This window comes from Podarcis gaigeae, assembly GCF_964106915.1.
Source record: "Podarcis gaigeae genome assembly, chromosome: 4".
Taxonomy (NCBI): Eukaryota; Metazoa; Chordata; class Lepidosauria; order Squamata; family Lacertidae; genus Podarcis; species Podarcis gaigeae.
Genome location: NC_139677.1, coordinates 27,792,853 through 27,807,389, shown reverse-complemented (window position 1 = coordinate 27,807,389; position 14,537 = coordinate 27,792,853). Strand labels below are relative to the sequence as shown.

Genomic DNA, 14,537 nt, shown 5'->3' with positions numbered 1-14,537 from the left:
TGATTGCGAGTCAGTATGAGTTTAAATGTTAATATAAATCTATTGAATCAGTTGGATAGAACTTAAATTTCATGGTTTTTCATATAGTGCTTTTCAAGACATTAGTTAACTGGTACATGTAACCAGGGAATACAAATCACCAGAAAATTAGAGGAAAATGTTACTGCAAACCACAAGTGCCTGGCATTAACAATAATAAGGAAATGGCTCCTTTGGTCTATGTCTGTGGGGAAAGTAAGATACCAGCAGATTTTTTTATCTTCTTGTTCTAAAACAGCATTGGCATTGCCTGATTATGGTAACAGTTAAAAAGTAATTAAAAACAAATATTTCAAATAATGTGAAATAAACTCATAGACAGCCGGTATGATTTTATTGGTTCGCTTCACCATCGTGAATAGAATTTGAAATTGTTTACTGTACTGTATTGCCTGAAATACTGCCAGTAATTATCACAGCACATATCATTAAAGGAACATTATAAGCCAATTATTACAGAAATCTAAAATGCAACATCCAGAATTTAAAATAACATTAAGAACATTTGGTATCTCATGTTACAGACATTTGGTATCTCATGTTACAGACAAACGAGACTTGCTAAGAGTGCAGTTAGTGATGTTAAATTCTCGAGAATAATCTTTTGGAGAATATTCTCGAGAATACAGTATTCTCAATTAATGAGAATATTAGAGAATTTTCATTTAAAATAGAACATTTTAATGATATGATGATATGATTTTAATGCATTGAAAATGATATTAGTTAATATACATGTTTATTCGTGGGTAAACTTGTTCAGATGTCAAACAAAAACTGTACAGATACTTTTATCCTCCCCTTTTTTGAATATTTTATTAGTTGAATGTTAGTTGAATATAATATTGAATGGGGCAATGCACTGAATCCATATTCTTTGATTTTTTGCACCAAACTTCAAATTGAAAATTCAACGTGAATGTCTCACGTGAATGTTAATCACTAAGCTTGCCACTAACTATATATTTACCATCAATTTTGAATTCTAATTATGTTGTGTATGTATGAAATGTAGCTTTTAAAGTAAAAGGAATATTAAAAAAACCTCAGGTGTGCTACATGAGTATGTCCTTTAATAAGTATATTTACATGGTACAGTATTTTCAGTATTTTCAGTGCAACACTAATAAAATACACTGTATGGCCAACGGTTAGAGAATTGCTAAGAATAAGGTCACAACAAAATAGGAAAAAGGCAATTACATAGAGTTGAAATATATATGAATTCAAATGTTGATCAAATTAAATGAATAGCTCACATTTCAGAATTGCCAATGGTGAATGACACAATCCCCAGTAATGTAACAGAATAAAAAAAAACTACATCATTATTCATTACTTACACTGGCAATATCACAGCTTGACTTATTATTTACTAGATTTTTAAAACATGGGTTGTAAAACTGGTTCTTGCATTAGAATTTATAGTTTGCGGAGAATTTTCTAGCAGAGAATATTCTCACCTCACCTCACCTGACGAAGTGCAGTACATCAGCAAATTATCTGAGATTTGAAATTATTGTAGAACTTATTTTCCATGTGAAAAATGATTTTCTCTCCCTATGATTGAATATGTATAATACAACTTTAACATCATCATTTAATTTTTCCAGACATATGGAAACCCATGTCAGTGTTGAGATTTTGCAAAAAAAGATTTTGCCAAGAAAAGCCCAAATATGGAAATATGGCAACCCTAATTGATAAAATGAATGGGGTAATATCAAGTTAATCTCAGTTCACAAATATGAATTTGACTTCTTGGAAAAATGTGAAACAATATCCTGGAAATATGCCTTGATGCCAAAATTGTTTCCCTGAGTAAAAAAGCCCAAACCAAACCATATTTATTGAGTTGCTGCAATGTTATTATCCCGAAACGAAAGCTGAAGTAGGTTAATTTTTATTATTATTGAAGAAATGACTTTTGGAATCAATGCTGAAATAATATTGTGTCTAGCAAATGGATGCTAGTGCTGTTTCACGCTATGTTGGGCTGGAGTTTTGCACCCACTGGGTTTTATTACATCAGGTTAGACAGCTAAACAGTCAGCTGTGAGTTACAGTCAATTCAATTAATGCCAGTTAATTTTATCTGCTGGGACATTAGGTGGCAATTGAAGTAACACAGTTTGAATTACCCCCTCTTTTCTCATCTTTATTAGAGCTATGCAGAGATCTCAAAGTGATTGAGTTTATAGAATAAAGGCTGTGAAACAGGGACATAACTTTGTTCTCCATCTCTCCAAAAAGAGGATTGGGGAGTGTTTGCGCAGGATCATAGGAAATTTCCGTGAAACTAGCCCATTTCACATAACACTGACAGACCATGGATAACTGTGTCTGGGTGAGCATGCAGACATTCAGAGGGAAAATTACAATGCTTTGCACCTCCCTCAGTGCTGCTGCTGGAATATTACCTGGAGCTAATCCATGGTTTTTATATGCCTGTTGTCTTTGTCCATGGAGTTTTCTTGGCAGGGATACTGGAGTGGCTTGCTGGTTCCTGCTCCAGGTGGATCACGTTTGGTCAAAACTCTCCACTATGACCTGTCCATCTTGGGTGCCCTGCTAGGTATAGTTCATAGCTTCTCTGAGTTATTCAAGCCCCTTCGCCACGGCAAGGCAGTGATCCATGAAGGGGTAGACAACATCTTAAAAAGCAGAGACATCACCTTGCCAACAAAGGTCCGTATAGTTAAAGCTATGGTTTTCCCAGTAGTGATGTATGGAAGTGAGAGCTGGACCATAAAGAAGGCTGATTGCCGAAGAATTAATGATTTTGAATTATGGTGTTGGAGGAGACTCTTGAGAGTCCCATGGACTGCAAGAAGATCAAACCTATCCATTCTGAAGGAAATCAGCCCTGAGTGCTCACTGGAAGGACAGATCCTGAAGCTGAGACTCCAATACTTTGGCCACCTCATGAGAAGAGAAGACTCCCTGGAAAAGACCCTGATGTTGGGAATGATGAAGGGCACAAGGAGAAGGGGACGACAGAGGAAGAGATGGTTGGATAGTGTTCTTGAAGCTACCAGCATGAGTTTGACCAAACTGCGGGAGGCAGTGGAAGACAGGAGTGCCTGGCATGTCCATGGGGTCACAAAGAGTCAGACACAACTAAATGACTAAACAACAACAACCCACGGTTTGGCGTAGCTTTACATGCAAACCTGGGTTCATCAAGCTTGTTTCACTCCAGTAAAACCACACGCAGTATGACGAAACTTTGACTACAGCTTGTGGTTTGTGTGGAGCAGATTTTCCCAAACTTGGGTCTCCTGCTGTTTTTGGACTGCAATTCCCATCATCCCTGACCACTGGTCCTGCTAGCCAGGGATGGTGGGAGCTGTAGTACAAAAACAGCTGGCGACCCAAGTTTGGGAAACACTGGTTTGGAGCAGGACAAAGATGCAGCACTAAGGCAAACCATGTCTTTTATGCTGCCTTGGCAATTTTGTATTGAAATGTGGGGGTCAAACTATATTAATTAAAGAAACAAAATAACACTGATGTAATTAAAACTTTAAGAATCCAGCAAGTGACCACATTTATGTGCGTGCAACAGTGAGGTTGCCCCCCCCCCCAAAAAACAGCAGCCCCTTCACACACATTCCTAAATAGCCATAAAAATTCTCCAAATATGACATGGTACAGGTGAGTTTATGGTTCAGGAGAAACCCATTTCCCCCACTATGTGTTTCTTAACACACATTTGCATTTATGTACTTTTACACATGCCTCTGCTTTTATTTCTCCCCCACCCCCGTTGAAACGTGGATTGTAAGATCCTCAGCAGAGGGACTAATTATTTCTTCCTCAGTTATTCTGTAAAATGTTTAGAGTAATAATGAAATTAATAATGATGCTCTCCCAGATTTAGTCATAATATGGTAAAAGAGTTCTGAAGTTCAGACAGGACCCTACCAAATGATTTTGCTTTATATGAAGCTTGGCTTTTTGATGTACAACCAGTAAGTGTGTTTTAGGAAACCGATGATTTACCTGCCTAGTGAAACCAGGTCATGTTAATTGGAGATAGCTTCTTTCCATTAGCAACCAAACCCCAGCCTACTAATCTCCAGTAATGTCCCCACATTATCTTGGGAAATTGCAGAAAATAACTCTAGCCATCTCTTTAGAAGATAATTGGGCTCCAGTGTTGCTGAGTGAGTAATGATGGGAGTGCCTTTCAAACTAACACTACTACCCTGTCCAAAATTAGGAGGAGAAAGACATAGATCTCCAGGCACAATTATTTAGCCATTTCACAGATTTAAGGAAAGATGATGGTGTTGGCTCTTAGGTGAAAGCCCTCTGCATATGTGAGCTCAGTAGGTCACATTGAAATTATTTGTGTGGATTTCCAGCAACTTCTGTTTTACGCACTCCCACCTAAATGCTTCAGGTTTTTTTGCATGATTGGTAACTTTGGCCTCTGGAGAGATGCAATGTGTGAAAGAGGAATTTTGTTTGAGACTTTTTACCAGTGAAGGTGGGTGAAACCCAGACCTGGTGGGGAGTCGAGGTCACGTGGGTGGTGCCCCATACATTGTGAGTAATTTTGCTGTAATATTAAGTCAACCGTTTGGTGGCTTGTCTCCCTGTTCACTTGTCATTAATTTGATTTTAATTAATTTTATAATGAATGTTTTTAGAATGTTGAACTATTTTGACTGTTGTTAGCCGCCCTGAGCCCAGCTTCGGCTGGGGAGGGCGGGATATAAATAAAATTTATTATTTATTATTATTATTATTCACTTAAGGGCGGAACTTCCCCTTTTGCCCCTTTTGCCTTGTGGCAAAATAGGATGAGCTGGCCCTGGTTTCAATGTGCTTCACTCTGTTTTGCACTGTGGTCCAAATCTGTTTCTCAGCAGTGAATTAAGCAGATAAGTCGGCACATACATTCATTCATTTGATCCCTGACTGAGAGTGATGCATTGCACTACTAATTCTACTTTTAAATATGTTAGGATGTCTTACTTAACTGCTGCTATTTTTAATTTCACATAACTAGCATGCCTGGGTTTATATTTAGAATAAGTTATGACTGTCTTATATTCTAGTAACTGCTGGTGGTTATAATAATTTCAGATGTTTATTTTTATGGATTGTAATTTTACAAATAGGAATTTGTTGGAAGCCTCCTTGGGGAGGGTCAGCCCCTGACAGCATGCAAGAGCTGAAAGATATTTAAGTAAATCAATTTCCACAAGCAGTTCTGTATTAAAAAAAACAGTATTTGCCACTGGCTTGTTCAGAAGTAGCTCTGCCCAAAATAATTGCTGATCCTGATTGAAAATGGGTAGAAGTAAAGTGGGCTTGATTGCTTAGCATTTATATAATTTGCATTTGCTTCTGAAAACCATGCCTTGATTTGCCTGAGCTGAACATAGGCTATTCACCAATTTTATGAGTGGCAACAACATTTTGTTCCTTGTGCTATTTGGTATAGGACGATTCTAGCATAGAACAGTGGATAAATTAGAAAGATATCCTTTCTGCTCCTTCCATACCTGTTTTGATTGTAAGGGCTGAGCCAGATGCATGTATCATGTGCAACCAATCTCCTTCCTAATGACCACCTCTGAGTGTTCCTGTGTGTAGATAGCACCATGTGAAGTATATCAGCATACTGTGAATTAGAACAATGCCTATACCCTCTGAAGTAGTTTTAGGACTCCTCAAGATTGCAGCAGGAGCTGCAGTCCCAAACATAGATGTATGCATCCATTCCTGCAGAATATCTCCATATAGGACCAAGAATGAAAACAGAAGAAATCTACAGCATATCTGAGCCAGGCACAGGTTGTGGATAATCTGAATGTCATGAGCCTTTATGCATGCATGTGAGTGTTATGGAATATGAGTATAACTGAGACAGCCAATTGACTTGTTATTTTACTACCTGTAGACATAGTTAACAATTTGAAGAGGGAATGAAGCCAGGGTGCCATTTGTTTGCAGCAATTACCATCAAATACTGTTTGATGTACATTAAAGACTGTGGGATGTTTTCTGCTCACCATGCTATCATTTGCTTGATCCAAGAATTTGCTCTGGGCACAATTCAACAAGATATAAGCATTTTTGACATGTTGATTTCACATTAACCATGTGTTTAAGGGGCTGAAAAATGTTTAATTTTGTATTATGCCCATAATTTAGAAGAAAACCCACTCATATAATTCTTAGTTGGGGTGTGTATGATATATTACAATACCATAGTTGGGGTCACTTTATTTAAATGGACAAAGAATAGTAATACCAATTGATAGCACTCCAATAATGTGTTATCAGTATCTCTGGTAGTATAGCCGAGTTAAATAATTTTGTCATGTAACTGCATATGACTTTAAGTAGCTTTTAAATTCCTTCATGAATTCCTTTTATGAAACACAAGAGACCTGTTGGCAAAAGTCTTTGGACTTCAATCTGGTAAAAAGCAAAACTGGAACTGAAAAAGATTTACCTCTCCATCTGTGTGTGTCCTACACACACACACACACACACACACACACAAGCTTGAAATGGTTGCCTTATTAAATAGTAATTTGAATCACTGTTCAAAGAACCTTTCCATTGATTCCAGATACCTTTTTTGAATTGCCACTCAACTGTCTGACTGAGAAACAAGATGGAAAGATCCATTTTTATGTATAGTTATACATTTTATTTTTGTACAGGCATATAGAACAGGTCTACAGTGGGAATGGTTGTTGGTTTATTTACTTTGCCATTAACCTGGCATGATTTATCAGATGATCACTTGTTTTTCTTCACCTTGGGGCTGGTACATGCACTCCCTATACACACAGTGTATGGAGTGTGAAGGCTTGTCCAACCCTGCTACAAGCCAAGATTTAGGGGAAATGGGGAGAAAATAGGCAATTGTTTGGGAGTTTACAAGCATCATAGAATTGTAGACTTAGAAGGTACCATGAGGGTCATCTAGACCAACCCCCTGCAATGCAGGAATGATTTGCCCAATGTGGGGCTTGAACCCACGTCCCTGAGATTGAGTTTCATCTCTACTGACTGAGCTATCCCAGAAGATACATACACATTCCCATTGGGGGATGGCATTCTGAATTTAGAGCAGGGTTGGGGAACATGTGGACACATAGATGTGGCTGGACTACAGTTAATTGTCCTGAACCTCTGATCATTCTGGGGATTGGAATCCAGTAACGTTTGAAGGGCCACAGATCTGCACCTCTGATTTAGAGAACATAACAGTCCATCTTATTAGGAATGAATTCCTTCTGTCCAGATCCCAAGTAAGATAGAATTCAGGCATGCTTCACTTTTCATACAATTTGTAGACTAGGCTGTATCTCTACAATGGTTGTATGAATCTGGATTTAATACAAAAGCAACTCAAGATTTGTGATGCAGGAAAATAATAATTTGAGCAAAATGTCATAGTGTATACACACAATTGGGTAACACTGCAAGTGGAGTTAAGTACTGTGGTACCTTGGGTTAAGAACTTAATTCGTTCTGGAGGTCCGTTCTTAACCTGAAACTGTTCTTAACCTGAGGTACCACTTTAGATAATGAGGCCTCCCGCTTCCGTCGCACCACCGCCGATCTCATCCTGAAGCAAAGTTCTTAACCCAAAGTACCATTTCTGGGTTAGCGGAGTCTGTAACCTGAAGCGTCTGTAACCTGAAGCGTCTGTAACCTGAGGTACCACTGTGTGATCCTGTCTCTCAAACACTTTAAGCAGATTGCATGGCAGGAGTTATGACCTCTACTCTCAGTTGTCTTGTCATTTCATTTTCCTTCCCTCTGGTGATCTCTCTCCTTTGTAGTCTGAGGTGCTTTTTGAAGTTTTAAGTTGTGAAGGAAAGCATTATTATAACGAGCTTGTTAGATCAAAGTGGCACCCACAGTTCAGCAGCAAAGCATTTGATCCAGAGTGCCACAAATTCACAGAAATGTTGGACTGAGGTGGTTTCCAGAGAGCACAGCAGTCTTAGGGCTGCAGTCCTATATATACCAGGGGATAAGTCCTGTTGAACTGAGTGCAGGGTTGCCTTGTTGACTCTGGGCACATGGGCCTTTTCTGTCACTTCATCGCTCACCAAGGTTAGCTGCAGTTGCTTCATTAACTTTCCCCATCAGGAATGCCAATGATAGCAGGGAGTGGAAAGCAGGGAATGGAACATAGGAACAGTCTCCCTCAGGAGATTGTGGACTCTACTTGCTTGGAGGTTTTTAAGCAGAGGTTGGATGGTCATCTGACATGGGTGCTTTAGCTGAGATTCCTGCATTGCAGGGGGATTGGACTAGATGACCCTTGGGGTCCCTTCCAGCTCTACAATTATATGATTCTATGAAGCTGCCCTCTGAAGCTGCCTTATGCAGTGTGAGACCATTAGATCATCTCATTCAGTATAGCCAACCTGGACTGGCAGTGGCTCTCCAGGGTTTCAGAGATGGGTCTTCCGCAACCCTACTTGGTGATCCCAGGGATTGAGCCTGTAACCTTTTGCAGGCAAAGAATGTGCTCAGCCACTGAGCTACGGCCTTTTCTCATAAAATGCAAGACTTATGGGCTTGGACAAAGATTAAATTATCCGGTATTCTCATCTGACAGCTCAGTTGTGAAGGTGGGCTTGCAGCACCATTGAAGAACAAGGTGCATCCATTATGTCTACAACATTCGCAACTCAGCACCATTGAAAAACAAAGAGCATAGCTGTCAACTTTTCCCTTTTCTTGCGTGGAATCATATTCGGAATAAGGGAATTTCCCTTAAAAAAAGGGGAAACGTTGACAGCTATGACAAAGAGTGAGCTCTCCTTTTACGTCAGTCTTCACAACATGCCCTACTCATTTGCTCTCCTCTCTTCTTTACCCTGCCCAAGCCATTTCTCTCTTCCACACTTCCCTTTCTGCACATGCCTTTTTTTTAGAGAGTGGGATGTCCCTAAAATATGGTTTGGTGAACTGAGATCATTTACTGCATCGTAGGATCAGAGCCTCTTTTCACACTTAACCATCATGGTCAAAGTTTTAATCACTAATCTGGTTACTTGTGGTGTAATTTATGTAGGCCATTAGCCACATCGTAAATAAAGTTCTTTTAGAGCCCTTCAAATATTTAAACCCCCCATTAGCACGAGTGTTTTATTGCTTAGTATTCATTAGACCAGAGCGTAATTTGTTTAATTTCCAGGTATAAAAGAAACTCAGTATTGAGTGTTGCAAGGAGATTAAGGCTTTGAAAGATGAGGAGAGAAATGTGTTTGGAACATCATAATCCTTCCTTTTTGAAATAAGCATAATTCAGTAAATAATGGCATATGCATTGTCTGTTGCAATTTATACTTCAATAGCAGGATATATAGTTGTTTAAATCACAGGTCCTCCATTTTTCTACAAGCCTTTATGCGCAAGAGAATGGATATATTTCAGTTCTTCAAACAAAGTAGAATTAGCACTGCTGAATTTGAAAATAGTTTGTGATTGTCAGCAGATTCTTTTATGTATTGAGCATGTTACATTTCTGGCAGCATGAAAAAGGCTCTGTATGAATATAAAGGGTTTCTTGAATTAAGTGCTGAAGACTCTGTCTGAAATTACACTATCCAGGCAGCATTACACTTTCCCTGAATTCATCTTCCCACTCTGTCCATGGGTGTGGCTGTCCTGCCTCCGACACCTCGGGGTGTTGACATTGTAGATCTCTATTGCTGATTTTCAAGCTGTTTTCTGCGGGTTAGTATCCTTTAGGTAAGTTCATGGCCACTTCTGAGTTCTGAGGCACTAAAGACAAGAATTCAAGTCTCATGGAATTGATGCCCAAGGCCAAGCTTCGCTAGGAACATTCTGTTTAATAACCAAATCAACTGTTAATCATCACTCTTTGTTCAAACACTCCATCACCTTTTCAAGTACTGAGTTCAGCCAGATTGCAGGTTTCTTTCCAATGAAATGTTAATAGGAATCAATAGTGAGGGCTTGTGTTGCAGTATTACTGTGGATTTTCTCTAAGGTTCAGTACAGATTTTCTCACGTTTCTGGGTGTCCTCAGTTAAGGGTGGAATGAGAGGGCATTACAGGTAAAAAAAAAAAAAAAGTTGCCCAACATAAAAAGGTATTGATCAGATTCTGTGATTCTGATCTTTAAAATGAACTTGCACTGGCAAGCCCTTGAAATAGAAGACTTCTTCTATGGTGGTCTTTCAAATAGGGAATAGTCATCTGTAAAGTGGGTCGCCTTACCACTTTAAATGTGGCTTGCATGCTGTTGCCATTTCCTGTTTGCCTTGGAGTGATTTCACCAAGTTCCCACCAGTCCACTGATTCTTACACATAGGGTCATACTACACAACTGTATTCATAAGCTTCAGTATGCACTTAACCAGCAGAGCAGATGGTGCATGCTGTGCTAGGGGGAAGGTCCAGAAGGTAAAGGAAGTCTAAGTGTTAACATTGCCTTATGCATTACAGTGGTACCTCGGGTTACAGACACTTCAGGTCACAGACTCCGCTAACCCAGAAATAGTACTTCGGGTTAAGAACTTTGCTTCAGGATAAGAACAGAAATCGCCCAGTGGCTGTGCGACGGCAGTGGGAGGCCCCAATAGCTAAAGTGGTGCTTTAGGTTAGGAACAGTTTCAGGTTAAGAACAGACCTCCGGAACGAATTAAGTTCTTAACCCGAGGTACCACTGTATACAGGAGGATTGTTTCAGTAGGATTCTTGTATCTTACTGGTCAGGCTGTTATGTACTGTTGCACAAAAGCTATCAGACGAAACCCTTATATACAAAGGTCTACCAGAAATTACTAGAAAAGGTGAATTTTCTTTTGTATTAGCAAAAGCCCAGATTACTTTCCCCATGTGTCCTCCTTTCCTTTGTGCCTGATGAACAGCTATTTAACTCACCAAATAGAGGTTGACTTGATGACAGAGCTAATGTTGCCTATAGTCATGGGCACAGCCAGGACTTTTGTGGGGGGGAAGGCTTTTGTTGGGGGTGGGGCGCAGATCCTCAGATTTGTATTGATTTTTATTGGGGGGCAGCTTCCCCCCTGCCCCTCTTGTATACACCCATGCATATTGTTCTTGTTGTTTAGTCATGTCCGACTCTTCGTGACCCCATGGACCAGAGCATGCCAGGCACTCCTGTCTTCCACTGCCTTCCGCAGTTTGGTCAAACTCATGCTGGTAGCCTCGAGAACACTGTCCAACAATCTCGTCCTCTGTCGTCCCCTTCTCCTTGTGCCCTCCATCTTTCCCAACATCAGGGTCTTTTCCAGGGAGTCTTCTCTTCTCATGAGGTGGCCAATGTATTGGAGCCTCAGCTTCAGGATCTGTCCTTCCAGTGAGCACTCAGGGCTGATTTCCTTCAGAATGGATAGGTTTGATCTTCTTGCAGTCCATGGGACTCTCAAGAGTCTCCTCCAGCACCATAATTCAAAAGCATCAATTCTTTGGCGATCAGCCTTCTTTATGGTCCAGCTCTCACTTCCATACATCACTACCTGGAAAACCATAGCTTTAACTATACAGACCTTTGTTGGCAACATTCATATAGTCTTATATTACTGAATCTTGTGATGCTTTGTATAGCAGTGGTGAAGTAAATCAAATGCTAACAGAATCATTTTTCTTCCTTGGTTATTTAAATGTCATCTAATAAATGGGGAAGTTGCAGTTTTATATCTCAGACAAGCTGGTGCTATTGGTGGTTGCATTTGTATGCCTTTTCTTGTTTCCTGTGATAATGAGAAGAGTTCACATTCACACTTAAAGAAAACAAACAAACAAACAAACAAACAAACAAACAGGCTTGCAGCTCCAAAGCTAGTTGGGAAGAAAAAAATATTTGCTAAGTACTTGGTGTCTTGGAAGAGCAAAGGCTGTTTAAATGGAACCATTTCCCCCTCCCCATGATTGGTTTCTTGGTGTAATATGGATTTTGCTGTAATTATAACACGAGTTGGTTTTTAATGCATAATTAGTCTCATTAATCACTGTATTGAACCTGGTAGGGAATTTTGTGAGTTAAAACAAAAATTAATCACTTCATGCATGAATAACTGAGCTTTGAGCCTTAATGGGATCATGCAGCAGCAATCCCAAAAGCACTAATACATTCAGGGCTCAAAAGGCAGACAAAGCATGTGGAACAAGAGAGTTGATTTTCCTGGATCTGCGTATTTAAGAGAGCAGGCTAAAAGCGTTATCATCCAAACTTGCTCACCAAGTTAACTTTGTTTCCCCTCCCCCAAATCATCACGTAATTGTCTCCACAGAAGTAATATGTATGTGAGTGGAATGGTTGCAACATTTTGAGCTTTTTTAGGGGAAAAATAGGTGATGTTATAAGAAGTGTGTAAACCATAGGAGGAGAAAGTAGCTACAGAAGACATTTTTCTCCTTTTCTCGTACTGGAACCTGGGTCATCAAATGAACCTGAATTGTGGGATATTCAGGACAGACAAAAGGAAAAACTTGTTCATGCAGTGCATAGTTAAACTATGGAATTTGCTAGCATCAGATGTGGTGTGTGGCTGCCAACTTTGCTTTAAAGGGAGATTAAGCAAATTCATGAAGTTTGAGGCTATTACTGCCTACTGTTCATGAGAGTTGCATGGTGCCTGGAGGGACAAAGCTGGCATGCTGAAGAACAACAGTGAGAGACGGCTACTGTTGCCTGCATGCTTTTGAGCTTCCCATAGGTATGTGGTTGGCAGACAGGATGCTGGAACACATATGCCATTGGTTGTGTCCTGTTGTTGTGTCCTGTTATCTGGAACCAAGCTTTAACTTTCATGAACATTATAGCCAATACAGGCCATGCAGTTTTTAATTCAGAACATTCCACTGGTGTCTGAAAATGATGTCTTATGCACCTGGGATCAATCCATTGATGGCAAAGATCATAAATTCAGGGAAAAGGAAGACAAGCAGGGAAATTTAGTTGGAAGCAGCCCTTTGTAGGAATGGGTGAATCTTGGTTTCTCCTTTTTCCATTCTCAAGTTCAGTTCCCCACATTTTCACATCAGTTTGCATTTTTTCCTAAGTCCTCATGCAAATTCATCAGCATTTTAGTGCAAATGTTGCTTAATATGCAATTTTTTTACAGACCAATTTTCCCTAATATGCATTTCTGCATGCTATTTCACTGATATCAGTGATAATTTACAAAATGAACCACGTCCAAATAGTTACAAAATCATCAAAAAAAGACTCAGAATTGCACTGGAATGCATTAACATTTTCTTTTTAAAAGAGTGTGAAATTTGCATGGTGGCTTTGTAACTTTTTCAGTACTATAAGTGGTGCAGTCTATAAGTAAGGCTGCAATACTTTCTTGGGAGTAAGTGCCAAGGACATTTCCAAAGGATTTTCTTCTGGGTAGACATGGTTAGGGTTGCACCATAATATAGTAAATTAAAGTGTTGCACTGAGGGTGCATATGAGCATTTAGAACAGCCTTCATGGTTATACTGGTAGCAGTGAGATGAGATGCAATATAAACTTAAGAGAAAACAAAAGGCGTGTAGCCAGAGCTGGCACTAGAAAAGTAGCAAGTCAAAATGGTTAATTGGACCTCTAGCATTGCTGGGTACATAAATCTTTTAACAGTTTCCTCTGTTAAACTGTTTATACAGTTTTCTCTCATGACCCTTCAGCATACCTGATCCTAAATGCTGCAAATGAAACATGTTAAGCAAATCTACATCCACTTAACTCCCTCCTGCACACCACCTGAATTTTTAAATGCTTCACTCACTGAAGCATTGCCAAATGCCTCTATGCACTTAAAAAAGTTAGATGTGGTTAAATGTGGATGCTAAGGAGTTCAGAACTATAATGGTCTCACAAAATTAAAGTGTTTCAACCTAACAGCACTTTAAAAGGTTACAGATCCTTAAAAGAGTTGTTTTTTAAAAGAACAATTCAGCTCTCAAAATAAACTTGAGTTGAGGCCAATCAGTAGTGTGGTTCCAGAATTATTCTGCCAAAACCAGAATCCATTTGTCCTGAGTTTCCCCCCCAAAGGTAAACATGAGACAGGCATAGCACTCCAAACCCTGTTATGTATGGATTTAGGTGGAGGTATCCCTCCCAGCTGAGTTTGCCTCCTATCAGCCAGTGTTGATGAATGATGTAAAGTGTCATTCAGTTGGCACCAGCCTCCTTCTTCTGTCCCCCAAATATGCATGTGAGAGAGGGCTGCTAGGGAACACAGCATATTCTGGGGGCATGGAAGGAACGGGGCTGAGCCAGCCTGGAAACTGCTGGAGCCTGAGCTGGTCTCACTGCTGCCACTTGATGTCATCTGACCCAATCTGGGTGCAGTTGCTGTGCAAATCAGGAAGGAGTTGTGGCCTCATTGCTCTGCAAAGCCCTGTCAGTGGGGGAATAGTTTGGCTTGCACCTTAGATCCAATAGTCAGCTGTAATACTTCTTAAGGCCTTAAAAATGAGCTAATAAGTTACATCATGGAAGCATGCATGTCCATAGT

At 39.8% G+C, this 14,537-nt stretch overlaps 1 protein-coding gene across 2 annotated transcripts in view; it reads left to right on the top strand.

Annotated features, from left to right (window-relative positions):
* Positions 1–14,537, top strand: part of NALF1 (NALCN channel auxiliary factor 1) — a 328,481-nt gene that overhangs the window by 183,882 nt on the left and 130,062 nt on the right. The gene's annotated exons all lie outside the window — the stretch shown is intronic.